Genomic DNA, 6,724 nt, shown 5'->3' on the forward strand with positions numbered 1-6,724 from the left:
ACCTGGAAACTTCAGTGCAGACTCTCACAAAGAAACAAGTGCAATGTTTCCTAGGTTTCCTGAGGCTGGCACTTGCGGTGGTCTTTCTTTGACCGGTGCTTTTATCTCCCTCGTGATAGTGGTTACAGCTTTAGCAGCTGAAAACTTATGCTCAGCATTATTTTTTTTTCTTTCTTTCAGCCTTTTCCTTCTAAGGTCGGATCTTTATTTGAAAGGAGTTTCAGCAGGTTTCTTAGGTTTCTCATTTCCTCTTGCTATTTCTGCTCTCATCTGCTTTGCAAATGCCCCCCGTAATATTCAGCTTATCTAATGGCCAGGCCTCCTCCTGGAAGAGCGCCAGCGGCGGTCTGAAAATGAGGCATCTGAAAGCGTTCAGAGGAGATGGCCATCACCTTCTCCCTGAACCTCAAACATAAAACTTCCCTGACAAGCACATACTCCAATGTCATGAAAAGCAAGAGGTTACTCTTAAATTCAGATACCATGTTAACCGGCTTCCTCGGTGACACTTGGACATCGTGCTGAACTGAACTCACTCTAAAAATAAATATTATTTTTTTCCAGTGTTTGGAAAAGATGCTACTTGTACATGGACAAATTAAAGAGTGAATGTCCCAATGACAGCTTCACCGTGAACATGAATTTCATTTTACAGTTGCTTCTCCTCATTTTGTTAACCTTGATCATTTTCTCCCTCGCTGCGGTATATTCCAGGTCCCAGGATGGTTGGGGTCAGAAAGGACCTCTGACGGACCTCTGGTCCAACCCCCCGCTCCATCTATTCCTGGCTTTTGACATTAGGCCAGAGTGAGTACAGGCATAGCTGCGTCCATCATCTTCTCAACCAGTGAGACTTAGGGGCTTTGTAACAATTCCTGCTGAGAAAGGTGGCAAGGGTGGAACAAATTTCTTTTCCTGGGTAAGGAGAAGTCTGAAAAAGCAACATGCGATACAGGTCTTTATGTGCAGACACACACAGAAGACAAAATCTCCTGGATTTTGCCATTGACCTTGGTGAGACCTGGATTTTATTCAAAAGGAGGAATTTGGTGGGGGTGCTGGGTCTGCAATTTAGAAACTTCAGAAGAAGCCTAAAAAAATCTGACCAAGTTCTGCATAAGACACTCTGAGGATTCACCATATGAGCAAAAAGACTGACACAATAGATAACTAGCTGAATGTTGTAAAAAGAAAAGAAAAGAAAACAAAACAAAACACAAGTTTACCATCATATATTTTATTTGGGTGAGACTTGAGAAGGAAGAGGTTCATCTTGTAGAAGAACCAGTGCTGTAGGAATGCAGGACTGGGGTCTGTGTGGACAAATCTTTCATTTGGGCTTCTGCTCCACCAAAAATTTTGACCTTGTTGGGGGGAGAAAGAAAAAACAGGCCCCAAACTGGAAACTGAAGTATGTAGACACCGACACAAGAGAGTATTGCTTGGAGTAACATTTTTTTCTTTTTGGAAAGAGGGTTGACAACAGGAAGAGGAAGGTTTGGTGGCTGCTGCAATGTCTGAGGTGGGCAGGTGCAACGAAACTGAAGGAGGTATCATGGTGTGCAACGTACGATGTCCTTCTGGAAAAGAAACAAGTCCCCCACTTAATAATGTTTTATTAGACTAAGTGTTACTTTAGCTTAGCTTATTTATTTATTTATTTATCGCATAAATAACGACTGATTCAGAAGGATGCTATGTTTAATTGGCGTTAGGTGAAAGTGAAGCTGAAAACATCACACAGACAGATTGCCAGCTGGTATAAATGAGCACAGCTCCGGGGGTGTCCGCTGCTGACTTACACCGGCTGCGGGGCTGCCCCAGCAGAGCCCTTGGTTGACGAAACCTTTCCTAAGGCTGAGGAATCCAAACAACACTGCCCAGGCTGCCTCCAGCTTCTAGCTCATGCGATAAGGTCTTGCGCTGGTCTTCCTGTCCTGCAGCTAGGACAAACAAACAAAAACAGCATTTCTGGAACCCATCGCCTTTCTGCAGGAAGTTATTTAAAAATTATTCTGCAAAAGATCATTACCGCAGGCTCACCGCTTTAGAACAGACTTCCTAGAAGCACAGCAAGTTTGGGGAAAACCCCCACAAACAATCCCCCTTACTGTAAGGCACCTGTTCTCCTTAAAACACTTTTGTTTTTAGTGGAAGTCACCCCAGCTGAATTAAATTTGTTTCCCTTGGGTCTGCATTTTCGTTAGCCAACACAACAGCTGCACCATGTGGAGATGAGCCACAAGAAGTGTAACAACACATGTTTGTGATTGCTGTATCAGCTTTGGCAGATTTAAGTGCAGAGGTCTTTAGCTGCCTTCTATTAGGGAGCCAGCTTTACAATATATACAACATCTTGCAAAGTAGTAGCAATAATATATGTAGTTTTATGTATTTCTTGTACATGCTGGTACAGTAAAACCAGAAAGGAACTGGCTATTACTTATAGCTATAAATATTGTGTTAAGCACAAACATTTTCTTTTGCATGTAAAAGTAGGAACAGAACAGGAGGATGGGTTGGCTATGATAAAATCCCCAGAGCCCTCCTGTGCTAGCTGTTACCAGCCCTGCAGAGATGCTCAACCATCCAGGATTCGCAGCAACCCTCTTATTTCAAAGCTGCAGTAAATTTAATCTCTCCAAGAAGTTGCTGGATTCCTGGAAAATAATGCGTAATCTTGGTACAGAGTGTTGTTTTTTTTTTTGTTGTTGTTGTTTGTTTGTTTTTTGTTTTCCTCATTTTAAGAACAGGTGCCAAAAACTGGTCTTGCAGAGCCTAATTCAGTATATGTTAGAGTGCAGCTTTAAATCCTGCATTTGGGACATTTAATTAGGAGCTGCTGAGTATCCTATGCACGTCACAAAATGAGGTACTTGTTTTTGAAAGATCATTCTGAAACTTCAAGATAAATGCCAAAAATAGAGCACAAAACCAAGCATTTGTGTGTAAAATGTGTCGTTCCTGTTGCTTGTTGTGCAACTAGTAGCATGCGTTTCTGTGGGTACTCTTTCTAACTCCTTTATGTGATTTTAATCTCCCAACACACTTTTTTAGTTAAAATTACCATATAAAAAGCCAACACAGCATTGTGTAAGTGTCCCCATGACTCAGAAGAGCACTTTTTTCCGCTGTCTAAAATTTCAAATTCTTAGAATCTATTCAGTGATAAGGAGGCTGCTTTTACGTTGCCTATTTTATCTCCTTGGACCGCATCATTTCTAATCAAATGAACCTATGACACATTATTCAGAGGTTATGTCAAAGAAATGGTCGTGTCTAATGTGATCTGCCTCTGATTTTGACCTTTCCTCCATCCTCTTGGAAGATGAATCGGGCTGAGGGTAGAAACACCAGTCAAGCAAAAGTCTGCGTTTATGCTCACACTCCCATGAGCAAATTAGGCAGGACAATCCTTTGAGAACTGACCCCAAAGGAGTATGTCTGAAAGAAAGATGTCATTGATGCTAATAGATTTTGGATCAGGTCCTACAGATATTCTGCCTAGGCTGAACTGTATAAAGCAGGAACTTTCTATCTATTCATCTTACCGAGAGACACAAACATCTAGTTTGGCTTTTTTTTCCTCCTGTTTCAGTTTTTCACTGTATTGCCTAGTATTCAAATTAGCACATTCGTTTAGAAATTAGCTTTAAGGAATTTAAAATGGGCATTGTTAATCCGGTAAGAGCAGCTTAATACCACCAGTGTAACAAATTAGATCATGGAACTACAGAGGAGCTCAAGGATGAAGCAATAAAAGCCGTGTATCAGCCAGTTCAAGGTTACAGAAAACATTAAACTCTCTCTTGTTTAGAAGACATTGAAATGTGATATATGAACACAAAAGAAGCAATGTCTTTAAATCTTAAAACGATTAGCAGCTTTGCTCTGTAGGGATCTTGGGCAGGAGATGGACTCCACCCCGAGGAAGATAAAAGACCTCAGTTTTCTCAACTGGAAGGAGTGATTCATTTTAGGTGGAAGTGGTATGCATGCGATATTCCTCATGTGGTAAATTAACTGTTTCCATTAAGAAAGTTCCAAGCATATGGAACCGGTCTCTTCTGCTCTGAAGAGAAAATTGTGCCACCAGAAAACTGCTTTCTTCTTCTTCTTTTTTTTTTTTCTTTTTTTTTTTCTTTCTTTTCAAAACCCAGTCTGCTTAAAAATGGGCAGTGCTGATGGCTGTTGATAAACCCTTTTTTTGCTATTCAATAATTCCATTAATCTTTCACTCTTTCCTTGCTTGTAACTTAAGAATTAAGAACATGTATTATTTAGTGAAGGAATAACGGGAAAAGCTTAGCTCGGGGTGCATAAGCTCTCTAGATGGTAACTTGCTATATGTTTTGCTGTGTTTTTATAGCCTGGCTTATGTATACTCAGTCATTTCAAAGCTTTCTTTTTTTTTGCAGAAAGTGCCTGTGTCACTGCACAGTGACAGTACTCAAAGGGACTCATCTTAGGTAGAGGGGAGGCTGCCAGAAATGCTCCCACACTGAACCAAACCGAGCCCAATTAGTAGGGGCTTCAATCAGTGCATTGCATAAAGCAAGCCTGTAAAACGTCATTATTTGGTGCTTTGCTGTTGTGTTGCCTTTTTTTGGTACTTTTTTTTTAAAGTTATATTTTATGGGTCACTGTGAGGAAGGCTTCCTGCTGCTTTTAAGAGCAGAATGGGAATGTAAGTGCAAATCCTAATCTTTTTCTTGTTTTGAATATATTCCTGCTTTCCATGGTATCTTATCTTGTAATCAGACCCATTACTTCAGAGGCAGTCATGAAATGGTTGTTATGCCATGGAACTGAACATTTTTTTGTGAAGTTTTAAGACTAGAAATGTATTTAGGTGGTGCTTTTTTTTTTTTTTTTTTTTTTTTTTTTTAAAGTGACTACATGAGCAGCTTATTTGGACTTGAATTATGATCTTCAGACATGTTTTAATTGGGAGAGGTTGGAAGGAAAAAAAGTAGGAAACTGGAATTTGATGGCTTCTTGACTGTGAAGTCATTAGAATGAGTGATTTTTATTATTTTATTTTATTTTATTTTTTTCACATACTAACAGCTTAATTGCTTTGTAGCTATGAAGAAGTTGGAGATGAACTTCAGAAATACATAGGGTTTTACTAAAAAAAGAAATAGAGAAAAGTTGTTACTGGAATAAGCTGTGAGCATATCATGGCATAGGTTTTATAGCCCTCAGTACTCAAGGGGTTCTTTCCAGCAGTACTGGGTTCTCCGTATTTGTACTTTGTTGGTCTGTACTTGTGCTTTTTATGCTTTTCTTCACGCACTTCTGTGAAAGGGCCACAAGGACAATGAAAGTTCCTTTCTTTGAAGCTGAAAGAATGGATCTTGTTAGCCTCTTGTCCCCCCAAATAAAAAATATCCTAATCTTCCCTAAACACTTCTGTCCCATATTCTGTCCCATCAACTCTCAGTGCAGGAGCTAAAGGAAGACAAGCTGCAGCCTTCACAGTGGGGAAAGCCTTGGGCATGAAGTTGTGTGCAGTCACACAGCTGAAGCTTGTTTCATGTAGGACTTGTTTCGTCAAGTCATGAGGATTCGATCATTCACTAGTTATTGATATTAGTTTCCATTCCTAATGCGGGCATCAAGCCTGGCTAGATGATTATCATTTATTCTCCAGTGTCTGAGCACGTGTCTTTGCAGACTGGAGAGCAGATGGCTGCCTCTAGAAAGAGGGGGAATATTTTCATGTAGATGGGAATCAGAGTCACTCGGGGTATTACCACAGCAGCAGTAATTCCTCTACAAACCAAAAAGGAGTCTTTTTTTTTTTTTTTTTTTTTTTTTTTAAGTGGATGCTAATCCTTAGATCCCATGAGCACAATCAATGCAGCTGTACTACACACTGGGATATCTTTTGTGGTTAACTGTAAATAGCAACTCGGTATCCATGGCTTATTTTTACCATAGTGTGCTATAATAGGGAAAATAGCAAATGGTAAGGCTATATATAGCCTGGTGCTAAGACTGCGAGCTAAATGGTCAGTCAACAGAAAAATCTTAGCCTAATCAACAAGTGGCTTTAGGTCTAGCGAGGCTATTTTGGATACTGAAATGATGTATAGGAGGTAGTGAGAACAGCTGTAGCAGTACAACTAATATTTTATTATTCCACTTTTTAGGAACTTTCTGAATCACTGATTTTGCCGGAGTGAATACAGAGGGCAGAATCTGTACCTCTGTTTCCTGACTATTTATTTTCTGCACCTTTCTTTTTCTGGACTAGCAAAATGTGAATTTCCCTTTATGCAACATTAATTTCCTATTAAGTTGTGAGTAGATCAGGAAAAGAAATCAAATTCAGTTGTTTTTCATTCCTAACCTTCATAAAACTCACTTTTAAAACATAAGTTTTAGTCCAAACTAGAGAATATGCTGTTCTTTTTATTTAATTTATAACTATTTTATGACTGACAGGGTTAGGAAAGTATATAACAAATTCTTAGATAAGCCTTCAAGGTTACTTCGCATTGGACATGATAGGTAGGGGAAAAAAAACAACAGGCAGAAGTCAGTTTTTCTTATCTTCTTTATAAACAAGCTGGTATTTCATTCAAGGCCTTTCCCTTAACTTTCAGCATACCAGATCACTATCAGGCAGTCACCCGGACAGACATGCAAACATGTTGTTGTTGACTATTTGTCTACTGGATTTATGAATCAGTTTCCTAAGGAAATAAGGCTCCTG

The 6,724-nt window shown here is 39.5% G+C and overlaps 1 long non-coding RNA gene across 1 annotated transcript; it reads right to left on the reverse strand.

Moving 5' to 3' along the window:
* Window positions 1-1,585: 1,585 nt before the first annotated feature.
* On the reverse strand, window positions 1,586-2,409 carry LOC106019361 (uncharacterized). Its single transcript, XR_011807183.1, has 2 exons — window positions 2,033-2,409; window positions 1,586-1,943 (listed from the first exon to the last, which is right to left on the reverse strand). It is a non-coding gene; the product is annotated as an uncharacterized lncRNA (long non-coding RNA).
* Between the last annotated feature and the right edge of the window lie 4,315 nt (window positions 2,410-6,724).

The sequence above is a fragment of the Anas platyrhynchos genome, chromosome 2, assembly GCF_047663525.1.
Source record: "Anas platyrhynchos isolate ZD024472 breed Pekin duck chromosome 2, IASCAAS_PekinDuck_T2T, whole genome shotgun sequence".
In the NCBI taxonomy this organism is placed as follows: domain Eukaryota; kingdom Metazoa; phylum Chordata; class Aves; order Anseriformes; family Anatidae; genus Anas; species Anas platyrhynchos.